Here is a 21,829-nt window from a genome sequence, read left to right on the forward strand (position 1 = left end):
GGCTGCTAATCACTGCCAGATGGAAGGGGGGGGGGTGCTGGGATGCACTCATGTGAGTGACTAAACGGTCCGTCAGCAATTTCACAGCTGTTAATTACCAGCGCTACGGCGGCAGGACCAGCGTGCCACCCAGCACGCTGCAGGGGCTTCCAGACCCCACTGCTATCGCACATGGGTGGGACCCCCATCACCCATATTTATCACCCATATACCAGCCCTTTCCCCTGCTCCCGAGGGCAGGTGAAGCCCAGAAGTCACCTGCTGGCAGACGTCTCTGTTACCTGAAAGCTCACAGCAACCGGGAGGCAGGTGTCTGGGGATGCCCAGCCTGTGCACCAGAGGTTGGCAGCCGGGGTGCATGTCTCTGTGTCCATCCGAGCCCCATAACAAAGCTGGTAGTGCATAGATGTAAAAGCCCTGCTGCTGCTTTCCCTTCGGGGCTGCACCTTTGCATCCCCATGCCGCATCCTGCTTGCTTCCTCCTTCCCCTCCCCGATCAGCACCTCATTGAGCAGCACCTGTGCATGGGCCTGGCTGTAGTTTTGACTGGGAAACCTGCATTGCACAGTTTCCCGTGGCACTGCAGTGCTGCTGGTATGCTTGAGCTAGAGATTTCAGTGCTCCCTACTCGGAGAGCATGGCGCTGCGCATTGCATAGGGACCTCCCATTGCACAGTACTCCCTGCACTCCTCTAAGACCCCTGCACTCTCCGTGTTATCCTCTCCTCCACCATGCAGGGACTGAAAGCTATATTTAAAGGCAGCTCTGGAGGCTTACGGCTGGGATAAGGGCCAAGCATGTGCCCTTCTCTATGTACAATGCTACTTCTTCAGGGACCCAGCTTGCTCTGCATTTGGAAGGGATCCCACTGCCTTGTCTGTCCTGTTCCTGACCTGGTTCAGATTTCCAAAGGCCTGCATGGGGATAAGGAAATCAGGACTCATAGTAGAGATGATATCTTTTATTTAGACCAACAAGGTTTTTGCAACAAAAAAAAAAAAATCTTTAATTGCAAGCTTCGGGGCACAAACATCCTTGTTCAAGCATCAGAGAAAAGGTTGTAAAAGTTCTCCTGGGTAGAAATGAAAATCCAATATTTCTGATTGCCTTTTCCTCTAGACCAGTTCGACTACAACCTGGGTGCCTGCCTCCATGGGGATAAGGGTTTCATATCCCTTGGGTAGAGTCTTTGCTTCACCCTATTGCTGCTGTGTAGATCCCAGGGGGCAGAGGAAGGAGGATTCTGGTTGTTACCCAGGTACTTGTTGCCATGATTGTGTTTGGGGAAGGGTTAGGAGGCTTTGGTGTCCTGGCTGATGTGCAGCATGGAAGCGATAAAGGCAATGCATTTTCTGGAGTGAGCGTTTTTCTTAACCACCTTGAAGCCCTGCAGCAATGCCTGGAGACCACTGGGTCTGGCCCCATGTAGGAGCATTGTCCAGATTGCCACTGCCTCCCTCCTGGACAGACTAAGGTTTTGCTTGCAATGCAGTCAGAGGTGTGATTGCAGCACATGAAGAGATACCCACGTTGGCTGTAAGCTACCTGGCTTGGGTAGCGATTGCACGGTAGCCCTGGCAGCCCAGCTCCCATGTGAGCAAGGGCCTCCAGTACATCTGTGGAAGGCTTGCACGGCCCATGTGTTGCTTTGCTTTGCCTCTTTCTGCTCCTGAGCTAGATTATAGCAAGTTTGGATCAATCGACACCTGCCACCATTGCACTCTGCAGTGTAGGTGTAGTTACTCTGCAGGGAAAGGCTCCGGAGAGCTAATGTTTCTCAGCATTTCCAGAGCTGTCTCTGCCATGCATGCAACAGAGGGCAGTTCTTCAAAAGAGCCAAGAAAACATATTAAAAATACAAAAAACTGCCGTATGCTGGACCCGTTCGTAGGTCTTGCAGTGTCAGAGAAGAGGTGCCAAGGGAGAGGATAAACAGGGGGCTTTCAAACTCCTTCTCACCCCCAGCTCCTCTCCCATTGCAGCTTCCAGAGGTTTAAGAAGTCCAGCTGTGTGGGATGTGGGATGAGATGCACTGACCTTGGGCCCCAGTCGGTAAATACCTAATGGGACCATTGTCAATTGGAAGATGCTGTGCTGTTGCAATCAAAACTGTCTGTAGGACACATGCCAATCGGGATGACATTTTATTTTAGAAAAAGTACTTGGTGGAGAGAAGTGTATTGATAAGGCCCAAATTGTCATTGAATTCATCTGGCGTTGGATCAGGTCTTCCTCATGAAGAGCTTCGAAGTGTGGAAGGGTTCATTGGAAGTACTCTGTCCAGAGAGGATATACATGTATTCACTACTACTCTTCGCTTAGCCGTCAGGGTGTTCAGAGGCACCACATGGAATATAAAGTCATATGGATCACAGGAACAAAACCATTGGGCTTAATGATCATCTAGTGGGCCTTGCCTATAGGTCGGAAAAGTCAATGTGAAGAATTCTCCCATTGGTTTCCAGAGGAGTGGGATGAGCTCCCGATGCACTTGGCCTGATGGTAAATTATAATGGAAAGCAATTTGCTTTTCCAGTGCCTCGTTAAGGTTCACTTCCAAGAGGTCTTCTTATTGATTTCCAGACATGCTCTTATGAGCTACTGGAGTATGAATTTCAGGTAGGGCTGCTCTTTGCATTGCCATCAGAAAAGACGCAAGTGGAGGGGAGGAGGAAGGGGCGCACACACACACACACACGCAAGGATTATTGGGCACATCTACACATGGAATTAATATAATGCAATAAACTCCGGTGCATACCATGCCAGAGTTGATTGCTTCTGGGCGCAGCGTCTTCACATGCACCCTAGACTGCATGTTGGGCTGGCAGGGAGCCCTGGAGGGGGGTCGAACCTGCCAGCCCGGGGTTACTCTGACCTGAATCAATGTGCCGCAGAGAGGCTGGCTGTGGCATGAGGGTGCTTTAGTGCTGGGCTAGCCGCACTAAAGCATGCCCATGTCCTAGCCAACCCCATCAGCATCTACAGGTGCATAGCTGCACACTCAAGGATGCCCCCATAGGATAGTACTTGTGTGCACAAGTCCTAACCTAGGGTGGCACTAATTATTTCCCGGTGGCCTAATACAGCCACCCGTATTGTCACTTTGACTTCACTGAAGAGCTAATTAGGCCGCTCCGCAGCAAACGTCTTGTGTAGATCTTGCCAACACTTCCTGGAGTGATAAAGAATAAAGATAATCCAGGCAGCGTCCCACCCCCGCTAGGGATCTCTAATCTACAAAAGTGTTTTCCAACTGATGGCAACTAGGAAGGTTGGTCATGTGAGAGATCTTGCCTTTAACGCGAAGCAGCTTCTTCCTCCCCTAAACACAAAGACGCGGTGTTTTGCACCGGCCCTCTGTACAATCTGTAGGCATTTCATTTAAAAGAAGACTATCCCCTGGGACGTCTCTTCTGGTCTACAAAAGCACTCCATTTCCAGAAAGCCTCATGCAATCCAGAGAAAACGGATCCATCCACCTCGGAGACTCTGAGAAGATGGATGGTTTTTAGGCTCCCGACGTGACTTGGGAGCAGCAGAACGAAAGCCTGGGATCTGCGTTTTGTTAGCCCTAATGAGATTAGCTGCTTGGCTGAGGCTCTGTAAGCAGAACCACCCAAGGGCCGACTGCACAGTCAGTTGAAAAGTGGTTTGGGCTGCTCCGTTTTCTTCCTTGCGGAGGAATCCCGCGCCTGGTTTTGTTTTGCAGCGACGCATCCCGCGGTGCAGAGAGCTGCATCCTCGGCATGCATGGCACTTTCCACATGAGATGGAGCGGCCCGGCCCCGCGGGGCCGCGAGGAGGAACACATTTCTCTTTGGCAGATCCGTGCGGTGGAAGCCGGAGAGCAAGAGACCACCGGAAAGCTGCAGTGTTGTCAAAGCAGTGGGTGGCTGAAGGGGCCACCTCCCACCGCGCTGGCATGTAGAGCTCTCGTCCTTTGAGCCAGTCCTACCAACCGCACCCGCAGCAAGGCCTACGGGGCTGTGGCCAGCTGCTGGGTTGGTGTAGGGTGGGCGTCCTGCAAGGGATGGGGACAGCGGTGGGAAATCGGGGTCCTGTTGCAGAGCCAGGGCAGTCTCTCCCCCTCCGTGTTCTCCTCCCGCTCTCGGTCTGCCGGGTCAACGTTGAGTCAAAGCTGTCCAAGGCAAGGCTTCTCTCTCCATGTGCATCTGTATCCTATCTGCCACTATGATTTTGGCTTGGGGCTGGACATGGGAGTAGCCAGAGTCTCTTCAGGGGGATTACGGGAATGTCGCTTTTTCCCTCCCTATGGGATGCTAACCTTCTGGACATCCATACTCCTCTTTAGGAGTAGGCTAGGATCTGGTGAAGCTATTGATTTTTCTCCATTTGTGATGACCACCAAGTGCTGGTGTCCTGCTTGCCCCAAGCACCCTATGTCCTTGCAAAAGCACCTGTAATTTAGTATGGGCAGTATCAGTTTGAAGCCGCTGTTGCCGTTACACCTTTCTTTGATTGTGAAAGGCTTGTCCGAGCCTGAGTTGCAACTTGGCTGTCTCACCAAGGCGGTGAATTGGCCCCATATGCCGAATGGGGCCAGCACTTGGCCCCAAAGTCCCCTTTGTCCTCACTTCAGTTCGATCCCAGTGTGCGGGGTGCGTGCCTCCCCGGTGAGAAACTACATGGCACTTGCAGGGTGTCCAAAGGGCTGGGCTGAACCGAAGCAGCTCCCCCTGGAGAAGAAAAGCCACATGCTGGATGCACGAGCCGCCACGAAGCGAGTGCATGGGATGAATTCTGCTCCAGGGAGTGTTGGCTTCTGGTGGCCTCCTAAGCGATGCACGCTCCAGCCTTGTGGTTTGGTGATGTCAATGGGATTTCTCCAAGACGCAGCTGGCTGATCCAAGCCTTGGAAGCCCTCCAGCGTTTTGTCTTTGCAGGTGGCAACGAATCCACGCCCGCGGTGGTGAAGGGGCCCATATTGCAGAGCAGTTGAGAGGTAGGACCTGATCTGCACCCGGCATACGTGGCCAAAGCGATGTTGGCTTGAGCAGATGGCCTGGCAAACTTGAGTCTTGACTCTCAACAGCCAGAGGTGGGTGGCAATGGCAGTGGCGGGGTCAATCCTTATGTGCGGGTGAACTTCCAGCTTCGGAGAATTGCAGTCAGCCTCCTTCAAAGCCCCTCCCGGGTTGAAGCGGGGAAGAAGCTCCTGCCTGCTTTCTGTGTTGGGGATGCTTCCAAGATGCCACTGAACAGCTTCTCCGCTAAACCTCAGAGCGTACTCTTGCATTTCTGTGGTGAGAGCAGCCTTGCCTCTATGCACGTTGGCTCCCATCCTCGTTCAATATTTGTGCCTTCAGCTCAAGATGAGGTTCTCATTAATGCCCGAGTGAAAAATGAAACGAGGACATGCAAAATCGCCCAAGTCAGGGCTGTCCCCTGCACCGCACCATGCCATGCAGAGTCCCTGGGTCCCCTTGAGCTGTGGGGTGTCTCAGTCCTGTGGGCTTTTCCTGGGGGTACGAGCAGAAATGCGAAGCTGGAGGAGGGAAGGGGAACCTGGAGCAGCAAGCAGCAAGGGAGTGATGGGAGAGAGGGCCTGGACTGGGACTAGGAGCCATACATTAACCCCTTGGCAGGATCATGGTGCCTATAGGCTGCCAATTGGACAGCCATCACCTAAGTGACTTAGGAGCCTGTGTCCATGGGACTTCAGGACATTTGAAAATCCCAACCTGACTCTGTCTCCTGGGGTTTCATTCATGGCACATCTGTGTTGCTCCTCCGGCAGAGCTGTACCGGATTCAGGAGGGCTGGTTTGGGTTTTTTTATTTATTTATTCATTTTTTGGTTTGATTGATAAATGGAACGATACAAAAATTGGTTGGGATTGAACTGAATTTTGTATTTCTGAAATGACTGGGGGGAAAAAGAGAGAGATTTCATGGAAATTGCAATTCATAGCTGTGTTCCTTGGGTGCTTATAAGAAAAGCAAGTCATGGTCTTGCTAAAAGAAGAGGGGATGTTTCCCCTGTTACCCAGTGATGCACGGGGTATAAGGCAGGGTAGAGATGCTCCTTGCACACTAACTCAATCAGAGATACATCAGCTTTCATGAGCCCAAGCTTACTTCATCAGATGTTGGGTATAAAACAGTCACCCATGATGTGAGAGACCTTGACTGTCCCAGAGGGAGTTGAATCTCCCTATCCTGCAAAACCCATCATCCAGCCGTGGAGTATTCCTTGGGAAGGGGAGCACCTACCCCTACTACATGGCTCCCATTGATGATCCCCCAGTTTGTATAAGATACTCACAAAGCCATTGGAGCAGGGGCCTCAACCCAAATGAGTTACCTCCTTGTCCTCACTGCCAGGTGAGACTCACCTTCACTCGCTGCCTCAATACCTAGGAGTTGCACCAAGTAGGACAACTCCAGCCGGAGGGCCCCATAGCAGGATACACCTGCCGTCCCTGGAGATTAGGGCGCTTGGTTGCAATACCTGTCCAAAATTGGGCCAGAGATGGATTTGAACTCACCTCTGCACTGGGTGGCTTAGCCCCCGTGCTCCAGGGTTGTTTTGGTTGATCCCTCTTTTTTTTTCCCAATATATTTAAACTAGCTACCCACTCGTTGATGCAGCAGGTGAATGGCTGAGCCACATCGAGAAACGCTGTCTCCTCCATTTATTCAGGTGAACATTTTTCAGGGAATTGTAGGTAGGTTGAACTCATCAACGAGGAGGTGTGTAATGTATCCCCCTGTCGACATGCTGCCAATATGATCAGGGACACAACACAACTAGGAAGGCAGAAGGCAACTCTTGGCCTTGCTCGGCAAGCCCAACAAAACCAGGAGCACCTGCTTCGTGAAGTCTTGGAGCAACCTGTGCATAAGCAACTAAGTTGAGACGCTCATTTAGACGGGAGGTGCAGGTACGGTTGCAACAATGTGGAGGTGGGAGCAGCGTCCTTTGAGCAACCCCACAAAAAGTGGGATGAGGCTGATTCAGTGCTTCGTAAGCAACCCAATGCCCTATCCACCCGGGCACGAGCTTGCCTGCAATTTATGGATTAAACCGAACAGGATTCGCTCTGGAGCTGGGTGTTTTAATGCCACACTCTGTAAGATCGGCTTAAAGGACAGTCCAATGTGCAAGTGTGGTGATGCACCGCAGCCGGCTGACCACCTCCTCGCGTGTGCAGCACACCTGTGCACCCCACATGAGGACTTGGCAAGCATCAAGGATAAAGCAGTTGTGCGCCTCCGCTGCATTAATACGTGGAAATGAAGTATGCGAGAGAAGGGGATTGGGAGGAGGGAATGATGGATTTACCAAATCATTTCAGCTGGGGGCAGGGAGGGAAGGGGTCGGTCTAAGACTACTGAAGCAAGGGCGGCATGCCACTCTTTCATTCAAAAGGACCACGCTGAGCCAAGATGTGACCGTGACTCCCTGGCCTGGGGGGGCTGGACCTCTGGGCTACATTTCTTGCTCCACCAAATGCTTAATTGTTTATACCAAGTCTAACAGAGAGGCGAGATCACCCCAGCACCGCCACAGATTTCCAGCCTAGGCAGGGGGGCATTTTTTTAGGATACCAGAAATGCGGGTTCAAATCCTGCCTCAGTTCAGAGGAAGGAATAGCAATCTTGACTCGGTGCATTAAATGCCATCCTTCTTAGTGGAAGAGCAGCAGCCTGTTTTTCATCGGTCTTTCCAACCCAGCCCCCCCTGCTCTGTCCCCGCAGCTGACATAATTTGGTAAACCCATCTTTTTTCCCCAGCCCTGAAAAACGTCAGCCCCGATGAAAGGAGACGACGCCATTTCTCCCGGTGGGTCTGCCGTTCTGTTGCAGTCTCACCCTTGAGAAGTCCTTTCTGCTCCACGTATCTGCCTGTCTTGTCTAATTAGAGTGCAAGTTCTTCTTTAAGTATGCATCCATCTGGATGTTGTGAGTAAGCCAACCCCCTCCATGAGCTGATCCCCCCTCTCTGAAAGGTCGGTTGAGGTATAATCCGTCCAGGAGAGGTTGGAAATAAGGATGCAACTGATGCTTGGTGGCAAAAAAATATCTGAAAGAAGCCTAACTAGCATCCCTGTTCATGCTGCCTAAAGCAACGGGGTCAGATCCCACTCGTATCCATGATATGGGCCCCCGCTTTGGAGACCCGTGCCTGGCCGCCCACCTTTTTGGGTGAGCATGCCTCACATTAAGCCACATGCTTTCCCCAAGGGCCACGCTGACCCTTGCCCTTGCAGAGTCGTAAGTCCTGGCTTCCCATTAACTCAAGGGCCCCCTCATTAGACTCAAGACACCCCTCAGGAAACACCAGCTCTTTCATTTCTTTTTTTTTACGACAGAAAAATGGTAGAGCAAAAAATGGCCAAGAGCTGAGACAGCCCGCAACAGGCAGGGTGCTTCCGACAGCATGACTTCCCATTTGAAATGGCTGGGTTTAACTCATGAATCGTGTCTTTGCATAACGTTAGCACTGCGAGGTGTGCAACACTCTTAAAAGGCTCCCATGGGGCCCGGTTGGTCCATTAGTCCACTATAGTCCATTAGTTTGTCCATCCTCTCAGACATCTCTGGTTGTTGAGTGTTTTTTTCTATAGTGCCTGCTATGCAATATCTGCAAGGAGGGCTTCCCAGCTACCTGTCCCTTTTGAGAAATGACCATTTCTTTTTCTCCACCACCGTGCCAACATTTGAGGCAAATATCACTGGAAGATACTTCTGGAGACTTCTCTTCCCGTTGCTTTTCACCCATGCTTTCCTCCCCTCCCTTGCTCATTGTGTGCTTATATCAGTCCCAAGAAGATGTGCTCATCAGCAATGACTTTCACTATGGACCAGCAGCAGGTAGGATGGAGGTTAGGACAGGGGTGTCAAAAAATGTTTGGCGAAGCATCTTTAGCATCTGCTTCTGTGCTGTTTTTTGTCCTGAAATTCAAGGTGAAGCCCAGGCAATGCAAATCCACGTGGGCAGAAAAAAAGGTTGTTCAGACCCCAGTCAACTGAAACCTCTGAATTATCAACAGGATCATGTGAAGGAAAGAGATCCACTTTTGAAGCTGGTCAAATAGATCCTAGGCCCTGTGGTGCAGTTTTTTGGCAAACATCTGAGAGGGTTTTGTTTGCTTGCTTGCTTTTCCACCCAAGTAGCTGAAGATATTAATGTTGATGATGTTAATTGTCATGACTCCCTGTGTTATGCCAGAGCAACATCAATTTACAACCTCTGTAGATCCAGCCAGCTGTAGAATTCATGGTCTTTTTCTTCCTTAGGCTCATTTGGGCATATTTATGTAAATATGGACCAAGTCAAAGCATCCAGCTTAAGGTATAAAACTCAGAGAAGCTTGGAGGTGATCAGATATGAATATATTTGGTTTGGCCACCGTAAGGAAGGGAGATAACCAACATAGTCCTGACCTGCGTAAAGTTTCCCCATAGTTTGGGGCTCTGGGATACCAATGTGGTCCCATCTTCAGTGCTTTCTCCTCCATTGGGGTTGTTTAGTCTGGAGAACAAAAGACTGGGCAGGGGATTTGGTAAGTCTTCAAATACCTGCAGGGTGATTATAAAGAGGATGGAGAGGGGCTTTACTCTGGCCAGAGGAGGCAGGACTAGGAGCAATGGCCTGAAGCAGCAGTAGGGAAAATTTAGGTTGGAGATTAAGTGCAAATTCCTAACTGAGGATGACCAAGCATTGGACCAGGCTGCCTAGAGAAGTTGTGAAATCTCCATCCTTGGAGGTTCCCAAAAGCAGGTTGGATAGACACTTGGCTGGGCTGATTTAGGCAGGGACGATCCTGTCTGAGGAAGAGGCTGGACTAGATGGTCATGTGAGGTCCCTTCCAGCCCTACTATCCTATGATCATTATGATCATTTAGTATTAATAGTCTAGGATAGTAGTGCCTTTGCCTTGCTTTGGGGCTGGCCTCAACGATCTTCCGAGGTCCCTTCCAGCCCTAATGTCTATGACATCTATGAAGTCTAATGATGGCACACCATGAAGGAGAGAAGGAATTGGGTATCAGGGTGGAGGGATCTGTGAGCTAAGCAAAGCTGCTTAGAAATCACCATGAAAATACAACTGAGAGGGGGTCCACGCAAACACAATGCCTGGTTATTTCTACTCTGGCACAGCTCCATCTCCAGACGTCATGGGGATGCGCAGTGAAGCACTGGCTCTCTGGTTGGAAAATGTGATCCCATCTATGCATGGAGCTCATTAGCCCTTCCCCAGGAAGCAGCCAACCTAGGAATAATAAGCATCTTGCATGGAGACCTAGGCCCTCTGGAAGCAGAAGGAACTTGGGCTCTGCAGCGTCTCATCTGGCATTTTTTACCTCCCTTTCCTGGTTTTCTTGATCAGCTTCTCCTCTCCGACTTGCTTGACTCGGCACGTTTGCAAGCCTCGCCTGCCACGCAGCGGGTAACAGGTTCCAGAGCTCCTCCTGTGGAAGTATTTGCTCCTTGTTTCTCACATCTGCTCTCAAGTATGTGAACAAAGCCATAAGTACATACAGTATGTGGATGGGATTATCTGCCTCCTCCACCAACCTATGGTCTCTCATGCTGCGCCAGTTCTGCCTTCCTCGCCGTGCCAAGTCTGACTTTCGTGTGGTTTTGGCTACCAATGGCATCCCTGGAAAATTGGTTTATGGCCTTGGAGCTAGAATTCGGTCTTCTAGGAAAAGGGCGGAGCTGAAGGGGACGTCCTGAGCAGTAACATTTCCACTTCCTATGTGGAGGAGTGGGACTTTGCCGCACACAAAATTATCCCAGTTGAGCAGAAGGTATGTGTTTTTGTGACAAATTTAGTTTAGCCCTGAGTGGACACGCTTAAGAACATTTAAACTTGGCTGCCATTGGCTTTGACTTGCCCCTGAAACCTGCCATTTCAGGAAAAGCAAAACCAGTAGGACTCTTACGTGACCCAGTGTATGTCTCAGTTTAGCTAAACTTGTTAAACATCGCACTTGTCTTGCAAACAAAGTTGCACTGGTATAACCAATTGTGAGATTCTGAATTGATCTAGTGAAAGCCCCGCTGACCAAAATTATGTGGCTTAGTTTAGTGTAGCTTGTGTCAATGGGAAACAGGTTTCAGATAAATCAAAAATTCATGTGTTATTCATAGTAAAGCAACCACGCAGCCTGTTGGATTATCTACAGTAAATTGGTGTAAAAGCCAACTCGACCATACATATAATTTATCTGTTAGACCAGAGATATCAAACTCATCTGGTCCAGTGGACCAGATGAATGGCATGTGGCTTGCCCTGCAGGCTGGATCAGGCCCATGGAAACACTCCCTTGCCCCACGCCGCATCCGGTACACACAGCATTCATGGCCCAGTCTGAGACATGTACTGCACATGGTGCCCACTCCAGCTGGTCCCTGACCCATGCTGTACACTGCATGTGGGTGCACTTCAGACAGCACCGGGGTCTTGGATAATGGGGCTGCATAGGCTGGATGCAGCTGCAGACTGTCTCTTGGACACCCCTGCATTAGACCAAGGGCAGCATTTTCAAAAGCACTTCGACTCTTAAGCTCCATTTTCAAAAAAGGACTTTGAAAGTGGGACTTGCCATTGACTTGCATTGAGACCCACAACGCCTTCTGTGACTTTGCTAGAAAAAAGGCTGTGCTCTTTGCAGATGTGCCAGCGAATGTGGTAAGTAAGACCAAGTAAAAACCTAGCCAAGGAAAGGCAGAGAATGGTTTTTACATACCAGCAGATCACAGCAAACCCTGGGTTCCCTGCTAGCAATTCACAGGACCTGCGGACGTGAGAAAATTACCAACTCCCAAGTTTTTCCTAGGCGCTGACCTTGCCTTGTTCTGGCTAACCCAAGCTGAGCCCACATCTTTTCTCCTAATTAGCGCACACCCTTGGACCCTTTTGATGCTCATTCGCTTTGGTGTAAGGAATCCACTCGGTTCAAACTGAAGTCGGCGTATTTCCAAAGGGATTTCATGTTAAACAGGCATGATGCTGTATAATGGGGATGCCCTGAGCAGTCCTACGGGGCCAAGGAGGGTCCAAATAGCGCCTGCCTGTTGCTTCCTATATTTCTATATGGCCTTTGTGCAAATGGGCTTTTCTCCTATGCCGTCCTTGGCTCGGGCTTCGACAGAGGGAGACCCAAAACACACACACACATACATATGCAATTGCCCCGCAAGTATTTGGCTTCCTTCCTTCCTTTCTGTCTTTTTTTTTCTTTCTTTTCCTTTTTTTTTTTTTAATTATATATATATTTAGCCTCCAGATGAAAGCTGTTCAGTAGGAACAGGAAACCTGAACATTTCTTTTCTACATACGTAAATATTTCATTTCAGCAACAGTGGCTGAGCTGATGCCACCCCAAAGTCAAACCTGGAAGGCGATGAAGTGAAATTCCCAGCTATGAGCCATCTCACTTTTTTTTCCCCCCATGAATTAAATGCCTGTCTTGCCATGGTTTGGAAAAGGAGTAGGGACATTTTGCGGGGGGAGAGAGAGGGTTTTTTCTTTTTCTTTTTTAACCCAAGCCTGTTATTAGCGGAGGCCATTGCCGTTGTACGCTCGGAGCCCTCAGTGTTTGCAGCTTGCCTTGAAATAGGTCTGTTTTTTTAATAAATAAACCTTTTATTTGCTGGGGGGGGGGGTCTATTTTTAGTCAAGAAGCCATGAATATTTATCCAATGTACGTGTGTTGGCAGCCTGAATTACAGCTCCATTGTCCCTAAGGGACCTGTCCCCTGGCCTGTGCTTTCTTAGCATTTAAAACAACACCCAGCCGCACCGTTCCTGATAATGGTGATCGATGCTCTCGGGTGCCCCCTGCAAGGTGCTGGAGACCATGCGAGATGAGGACTCCCAACACATAAAAGCCCTCCAGTGTTATTTGGGCCTCCTCTCCATCCTGTTTAGTTGGCTCCCTGCAATGCCATGGCTACTGTTTGCATTCATGCTTGGGTGCTTAATGCAAAGACCCTTGAAGTTGGTGGAACGATGGTTCGATGGTTCAGATATGTAGGTAATGGGGGGCCTGATGGATGGGATGCAGCTAAAACTGAGCAAACAGGGCATTGCTGGTAACATCGCTTGCTGCAATACGTATGGGTTTATACCATATTCTCTTCCTCCATACAACACGTCCTGGAATAAGAAATGCACCTTGTTTATGAACGGCCGAATGAAGGGAAGAAAAGATCTTTCCTTGTAGTAACCGAATAGCAGCAGCAGCCGGGCAGCTGAGCCTGCTCGCTGATCTGCTCTCCACGGATCAAGCGCAGACTTACTTTTGCTTTTGCCTTGCAGAAGCTTAAGGGCAAAAACTGTCGTTACTGTATTTCCTCACTTATGAGATGCACCCCAGTTTCCAGCAGCTGGGATTTGGGGAGGAAAAAAGGTTCATGTTGTATGCAAAAAGATCCAGTGTACTGCACTGATGATATAGCAGGGAAGTGCAAGGATCTACAGAGCCAGCCAGGCTTAACAGCCAATCCTACCAATCCTCCCGTATTCACTTTAGGAGCTTTAAATGGACAAGTTATAGTTGAGGGAATTATAGCAAAAAAGCAGAGTATGTGGACAGTGATGCTTAGCTGTAGCTCCCAAGTTACACTATTATTATTAACAGTCATTTTGCTCATTGGGTTTTCTCTTCAAGGGGAAGTCTGTGGATGTTTAGGCTACCTGGAAAACCTTGCTTTAAGGAGGTGCTGGAAGGAGGGGAGAAGTGAGTTGCAGCCCGGAAACAGCCTTCCAGAGGCAGTGGGATAGGATCTGACGGGGCCATTTGGTTGTGTGGGTTATGCAGACTGAAGGGATGGCAAGGGGTCTCCAAAAGAATATTTGATTGTCTGGCGAGACCAGTTAATTCAACTATTCAGCTGTGTCTGGAGAACCTGTAGTGTTCAAGTGATACTTATAAGCTCCTCTTCTCTCTGGCTCTGCTGTGTACATCTTGGGTGGTACGCGTGTCAGCAGTGGGTAGTGTTACTCTCTTGACTCCAGCATGCACAGCATTTGGGGGCTGGGGCTTGGGTGCTACTAGGCACAGTGCAGTGCACACTAGCACTGGCATATGGGTAATACTAGCAAGGCACAGGTGCTAAAAGAGCAACACTGGTGGATACTCCAAGACAGCAGCGTATCCTCTGTGATACAGACATGCACAAATGCATGCTTATCCAAGCATCCTTTGACTGGGGATACTTCCACTGACAGAGATATCCATTCCCCAGGCCCCACATCAAGAGCTCACTTGACACAGACACCATTATACTGAAGCTAGACCTATGTGCAGACAAAGAAAGATGTAGACACTGGAAAAGACAGAAGCATGTCCACACATCCAGATTGACAGGTGTGAGGACACGTGCACATGTAGCACATGCTCACAAAAACACAACCTATTGCACCATTACATCACACACACACACAAACACATACACATACCCTGCCCCAACTGTGTTCATCCAGACAGAGCTTAGTTATATACATACATGCATTATAGATGTGCATACTAGATACACACACACACACACGCGGCTCTCCATACATAGCATAGTTATATATATACATGCATTATAGATGTGCATACTAGATATACACACACACACGGCTCTCCATACATAGCATAGTAATATAGATACATGCATTATAGATATGCATACTAGATACACACACATGGCTCTCCGTACATAGCATAGTTATATATATATATACATACACGTACACATGCATACATACACACACACACACACACACACACACGGCTCTCCATACATAGCATAGTTATATATATATACACACACACACACATGCATACATACACACACACATGCACACGCATACATGGATCTTTGTATGTCAGAGTCTAGTATATATGTGTGTGTGTGTGTGTGTATGTGCAACATTTAAGCTAGACCTCTGTGCAAACATGCAGAAAGATACTTATATAGGAAAAGTCAGAAATGTGTGCACAGATCACGATAGATAGATAGATAGATAGATAGATAGATAGATAGATAGATAGATAGATAGATAGATAGATAGATAGATAGATAGATAGATAGATAGATAGGGATGTGTGCATACATTTTTGTGTATAGATAGATAGATAGATGTGTGTGTGCATGTGTGAATCTGGGTATGTCTATATATACTAGTCTCTGACATACACAAATCCACACGCACGCACACACACACGTAGAGGCTTGGAAATACCGCTGTAGATCCAGACAAACACCCCCATACAGACACATATCTCCCCCCTCCGAAGCTCTGGGTCATTTTTTTGGTTGCTCCTCCCTGCCTGTTTCCAATCCGCTGAATGTCCTTCCCGTAACAGAGTGACCACAATTGCACACCGTATTCCAGCTGCGGTCTCCCTGGTGCCTCACGCTGTGCCAGAATAACTCGGGCTGATTTATATTCCATACCCCTAGATAAACACCTCGGGACCTTGTTTGCATTTACCCAGCTGCCAAATGGTTGCGCAGATGGTTTTAATGTGTTCTCCACATGGATGTAGTGCTTGCATAAAGAGCGGAGATGCAAGGGGGGGCAGGGGCAGGGGCGGGAGGGGAGAGAAAAAACCCAGCAGGCAAGAGAGAAAATCCCTCATTAGACCCACGTTACACAAGCCGGAGCAGTGAGGATGGACGCCAAGGCATCAGCTCCTCAACCTCAGCTCCATCTGTAGCTTCCCCCTGCCGCTGTGGGCAGCTCTGGGACAACCTGTCCTGCCTCGTGGTGCCGGCTGTGTCTTGTGAGCCCCAGCGAGGAGAGTGAACGGAGCTGTGAAATCCCTGAAGTCCAATTCAGAAAGTCCTCTGGCATTTTTGCATCAGAAGATGCCTCGCAGCAGTGGTACCAATTTGGTGCCACCTTTAATGCCACAATAGCCCTTCCAAGCCCCAGGGCTGCAGACGCTGCGTGCAGAAATCATGAGAGCCAGCTCCTGTCCTGAAGACCTTGCGTTTTCAAGAGGCGAGGAAAACACGGCATAGGGTCAGGAATATTGTCCGGCATGCCTCAGCCATAAATGCAGGTGCACACAATTCACGAGCAAGTTTTCCTGAGAGTCAGGCAGTCAATTTGCAGTTCCTCAAATGTCTTCTTTTTTTTTTTAATAGTTAATTTTGAAAGGGTTGTCCATCTTCTCTCTACCTGGTCCTTGGAGCTTGGCGTGGGCTCCTCGGGAAGGAAACGGGGGAAGAGAACTGAGTGCTACCCTCTGCTCTTTCCCTGTGTCACCATGTTTCCCATGCACCCGGCTCAGAAAAAGAGGAGCTCAGGCCCAGATCTCTAGACTAAAGGTAGATACCACAAGACAGGTATCCTTTAAGCAGCCACATGTCATGAAAGCAATGTGTGAATGCAATGCTCTCCAGTCCTCAGTGCACTGCATTTACTCTCCTGCTTCCTTTTGCCCCCCAGGAAGATCTCAGGAGGGCTCACTCCCAACGTCTTCCTCTTCTGACGCCCTGTCACTATGTGCGGATGTGGGTGCAGAAATGGGCACAGACTTCTCCTACACCTGGGCAGGTGTTGTCTCGTCTGAAAGTTTCTTCCACATTCACACATGGTCTTTGTGTCGTCGGAGTCTCCCCACAATTGCAAGTTAGCTTTAGTTGTCCCAGCCCCTGTCTGGAGGTGGTTCAAGCTTCTCCATGTTGGCCAATGAAGCTCCGTGCCTGCAGGGAGATATTCATCCTAACTCCCTCCTGCATGATCTCTAGTTGTGACGGCCACGTTTTTATTCGCGGCACTTATGTATTCATTCCCAGCAAAGCACGATTCGCATAGAGCTGTCCAGGTTGCAGGGGAAACCGGGTGGCAATCTGATGCATTTGCACTTCAGGTACAAATAAAGTTATAGGCCTGAGAGGAGAGGAATTGGTGCCTAAGGCCAGCTGGAGCTGGGAGACAAGCATGCAAGACTGGAGGGGAGGATTGGGTTGCTATCTAGGACTCGAGGCTGGAGCGGTGCAAGCAGGAGGGCTGCTTATCCTCACGACTAAGGGATGAGGAGACTGTTGTCTCCCCATATGACCAAGGGGTGATGGTTACAGGGATCAGCAGAAGGAGCTATGGTGTGGGAACAGATACAGACGGTGCATGGCTCTCTGCACCCAAAGCATGGAGACCCGGCCTGGACGTTCACCTTGGCAGGTTACGTTGCAAGCTGGGCTTCCCTTGAGGGCCAGGGCAATGCTGCTGACCCTCGGGGAAACTGAGGCACGACTAGGAAGGTGAGCCAGAAGATGGATCCCAGCCAGGGCTTGGCTGTACCTGCCCTGAGGCTGCAGTGGGAAGGGAGAGCAATAATGAAGGGGCAAAAAATACACAGCAAGAGCTAAGCCAGCAGCTCCCCCCAGACACGGACAAGTCCAGGAGCGGCTGCGTCTCTGGAGCCTCACGTCTCCCAGGGAGCTGGTTTTGACGGAGTTTTTTTGGTGCCAGCAACGTCCACCTTCCTCCCTCTCTGTACCCAGTGTCTTTATTTATCCAGCGCCGGGGAGAGGAAGCGTTGTGTTTTTTTATTGCGGCAGGGGAAGTGGACACGGCGTTACTGTGGGTTGGGGGAGTTATTTTGAAAGCAAGCTAAGGTCGAGGCAAGTGGTGCTGAGACGGATGGGTCTCGGAGGAGGCGACTGCAGGGGCGCTGGGGAGGGATGGGGCCTTTTCCCAGCTTGGACTGCCTCAGTATGAACATAGGGCTGGTCTTTGTGGGTCTCTAAGCCCAGATCCCAGTTTGTCTCAGGCAACCAGGTTTTTTTGTCAGCTCTCCTATAAATCAGCTAAGCTCTGTCTGCTCAATACTTTGGTGTCTTGTCCCTGCTCCCTCTCTGGAAACGCCGCGACGCTCTTTTTAATGAGTTAAATAAGCCAAGTTTGGGGGGTTTTTTATCTTCTTTTGTAATGGGCTCTCCCTTCCCCTGTCTGGATCCTCCCCATGGGCTCCTCCACTGTTTTGGGGGTGGTGTATCCCATTGTGTGCCCCGTCCTCGTGCAAGGGAGCACATGAGCCTTTCTAACAGGCCGTTGTTTTCCCTGCACACCAGAAAGGAGGTCTGGGCAGTGGCAAACCTCTAGAAAGAGGGACAGGTTTCATGGGGACGGCAGAAAACTAGAAGCTGCGTCTGCATGAGACGCTTACCGAGTGGTAGCTCATTGCAAACCGTGCCGCAACACTGCCGTAGAGGACTAACGAGGCACCGCGCAGTAGTAATAATCAACTGCACAGCAAATGTTACTAGGAAAACGTGCCGAGACGCTATTGCGCAGCAAAGCCAGGTAGTGCAGTCATTTAGTACTTGGTTATGGAAGTACTAAATAACCACGTGCTAATGATTGTGCAGCCGGCATCTCGTTTAGATGCATCCACAAAGCCCAAGTTCGGTTCCTAGCTTAGCCCCTGACTTCTTCCAGGAGTCAGTCCAGAGCCAGAAGCGGCCTTGCGACCGGCAGATATCAAGAGATGCCGGAGAAGAAGGAAGAGTTGCCAACAATGGCAGCCTCCACCACCGGGTTAGGGAGCGGAGCAGGAGGCGGATGGCGGGAAGGCGACCGCGCACGTCGTGTTGATCGAGGGGGTTTGTCTATCGTTTTTATAGCCTTTGGGCAAGGCGCTGCTCCCAGCGGTTTGTGCAGGGCTGTCTCCTGCCCAGCTTCCAGGCAGCTGGGGGAAGCCCTCACAAAGGATTTGTTCAGCAAAGAAGCATCTCCTGTCACCACGTTAGCGTACGAACCTCAACCACGCTCCCTGGCACGTCGGGCCATGGCCTCCGCGGGGCTGCGCTGACCTAGCTTGGAAATGAATGGGCCTCTACTGATGCAAACCAGCTGCAACTTGGTCCATAATCCGTGTGCATGTATGTGTTTGTGCATGCATGAATACGTGTGTGCATGCACATGTACATGCATGCATGCGGGTGTGCAAACCGGTTGTTGTATACACGTGCTTCCCTTTTCGGAAACACCCCTAATGTTCTTCAAATGCACAGGGATTTTGTAGCCAAAAAAGGTCCTTTTTGCCAACTGTGCTGATGCATACAGACCATTTCAGTCCTAAACGGATCCCCAGCCCCTGCCTTTCTTTTTAAAAATGCTACTTATCAATTCTGGGTTTTACAGTAAAGTGAATCCACACTGGTTCCTTGGGTTGGCTACATAGAGTTGATGAGCATCTTCATGATCTCTTGAGAGGAACTATTATTACTCCTGGCAATGCCCCGAAGCAGCTAAATGGAGGTGGCTGAATTTGCTTTATGAAAAGTTCCCGTGTTGAAAATTAAGAGCATTGCATGGTCATCGTGAAAAGGGTTTCCCTTCTGAAAGTTTTGCTTTTCAATTCCGTTTCAGGGTTTTCCAGGTTTTTTCCTCTCTTTTGACTTGCAGGGTAGACTGCAGAGAAAAGTGAGAAGCTAAATAAAAAAAAGGCAGGGGGGGAGTGCAGAGGGGAGCCAAAGAGGTTCATTTGGGATTGTTAAAATGAAAATAGCATTGAACTCTCATGCAGTTGTCTTTCCACGTCTTATATGCCCTAAGTGACTTGTAGGATAAGTAGAACACAAATATGTGAGCTCCAGATTGTAACCCGGAGCATCGCTGGGGTCAAAATGGGATAATAAAGGAGCAAATGGTCAAGGGCGAGAGGTATGAGAAGTCAATCAGAGGTCACAGGAATAAGTTTATGTGACTACATAAAAAGTTTATGTGACTAAGTTTATGTGACTACATAAAAACCAACTTCCCTGCTTTTTTAAAAATGCTTTTGGAGTGTATCCATTCATTTCCCATCGTCAGTCAACTGCAAGGGAAGGACAAAATCAGCTTGGGACAGGTCACATGAATACCCGTGAAGATGCCCTTGTTAAATAGTAATTGCTCTATCAAGAGCACGGGTTAAATCTTGTCACCACCCCACGAGACGTGCCAGGACTGCTGCAGCCATTTCACAGATGGTTAAACCGAGGCACGGAGTTCTGCTGGTTGCCGTCCAGCATCCATGGAAGTCGAGGAGATGACTCTCTTGGTTTTGGCAGCAGCTGGAATAATTTCTAAATTTCTCCTTCAAAAACTGCAACAACCCAGCAGCGACAGGAGCCAGGTGCCCTCCGCGCTTGTTGCTGAGCCGTCTGCAGCTTTTCTGACAGACGTGCTTATCGAGATGCACCGCACAGCGCTCTGCTTTCTTTGTCACCAGGGTAGGGGAAGCAATGAAACATGGGCCAAATCATGAGCGTTTCATTTTGCAAAAAAAAAAATAAAATTTTTTTTAAATGCAGTTTCAGGGAAAATGAAAGAATTTATGAATTCAGGTTGGGTTTGAAAAATCCTTCTGGCCAGAAGCTGCAGTTGAAAGGAGCTGTTTAAACATTGTTAAAACAAAATATTTGTGTTTTTGGTTTTGAAACCCCTTTTTTTTCTTTTTTTTGTGGGATGATTTGCCTGGCTATAGCAAAGGGTTAAACCACCCGAGTGAAACGAGACGGTCTTGGTTTGGATGATATATCTATATATATATTAGTTTGTTGAGAAAATCAAAATACCTTTTTTTAATTTGGAGTTGCACATTTTCTTCTTTTTTTTTTTTGGTTTGTCAAGTGAACCAAAAACATTCAGTTCCGTGCACAGCTCCAATTATCACTGAAAACAGCTATTAGCACAGCACCAACAGTACAGCTCGCAGGAATAGAGACTGCATAGCCATCCTGCCTCAAAAATACACATGCATTCATGTATTTTTGATTTCTGCACGTCTCACCGGGGTTGGGGATATTATTTATTCGCTGTATTTTTGAGGACTTGGATAACCTTTCATTAGCACTAAATTAAAAGTAAGAAATCAAAATTCAAATTGTCCTTTTTTATTCCCTAGAAGGCCTTTATATTGAATTCAGCATTGTCGTCCCTAAACCAAAATAGGAGCACATTAACTAAGGGTTTTTGGATTGTTTTTTTTTTTTAAGACAACCTTGGGTTTTATTTAATTATGCGAAAGGACATGCGTTACAAAGAATATACATTACTTGAATGATTGAAAGGCTGTTGAAGGCCTATCTCTGGTATTAATGAAAGACGGTCTCGAAGATCTCGGTGCATTTATCATGCCTTTTTAGCAATGGCACCCTGGAGTGCAGTCCATTTTGATTCCTGCACAGCGCCTTTATACTACACATTGGATGCAGCGCTTAGCTAGAAATGCAGCAACTACTAAAGAGGGGAAAGTCTCCAGCAAATAGAAAATTAAAGTGGTGTCAAACCTACTTGTCTGCATTTGCTTGTCACCCAAATGCAGTCTTGGGGCTGTCGCATGCTAGGTTCTTCCGTGTAGCCCACCCGACCCACTCCAGCAAATTTCTTAAGGATATGCTGCCAATGAAACACGTGGGTTTGGGATAGATCCGTCTACTGACAATGAAAAGGTTTCATTAACTACCGATTGCTCCCTCAAGAGCATCCAATCCTTCAGTCTCACAACAGCCCCATGAGTTATGGCAGAGCTGGTGCAGCGTACCGATGCACTGGTAGCACAGATGGTTAACTGAGACACATGCCATCGGACGTGCGTGGAAGTCGGTGAGATACTCCCACTTACTCTGTGACTGCTGGAATTAGCCCTGTATTTCTCACTCAAAATCGCAGCAGCTCAGAAGCAATAGGAACCAGGTGTCCTGGCTCCCGCTTCTTCAGGGTGCATGCTCCACCGTCTGCACCAAATGATCTCAGTGGGGCTATCCAGGTGTTCGAGGTGTATGCATTTGAAGCACCTATTACCATGTAGGTTTTTTTAAATTGTACATTTAAAACAATACTGGATTGGACCAGAG

General features: G+C 48.9%; 1 protein-coding gene across 1 annotated transcript in view; it reads left to right on the plus strand.

Moving 5' to 3' along the window:
• Window positions 1–21,829, plus strand: part of PTH1R (parathyroid hormone 1 receptor) — a 144,202-nt gene that overhangs the window by 72,166 nt on the left and 50,207 nt on the right. The window lies entirely within an intron of this gene.

Source organism: Alligator mississippiensis, chromosome 5 (genome assembly GCF_030867095.1).
Source record: "Alligator mississippiensis isolate rAllMis1 chromosome 5, rAllMis1, whole genome shotgun sequence".
Classification (NCBI taxonomy): Eukaryota; Metazoa; Chordata; order Crocodylia; family Alligatoridae; genus Alligator; species Alligator mississippiensis.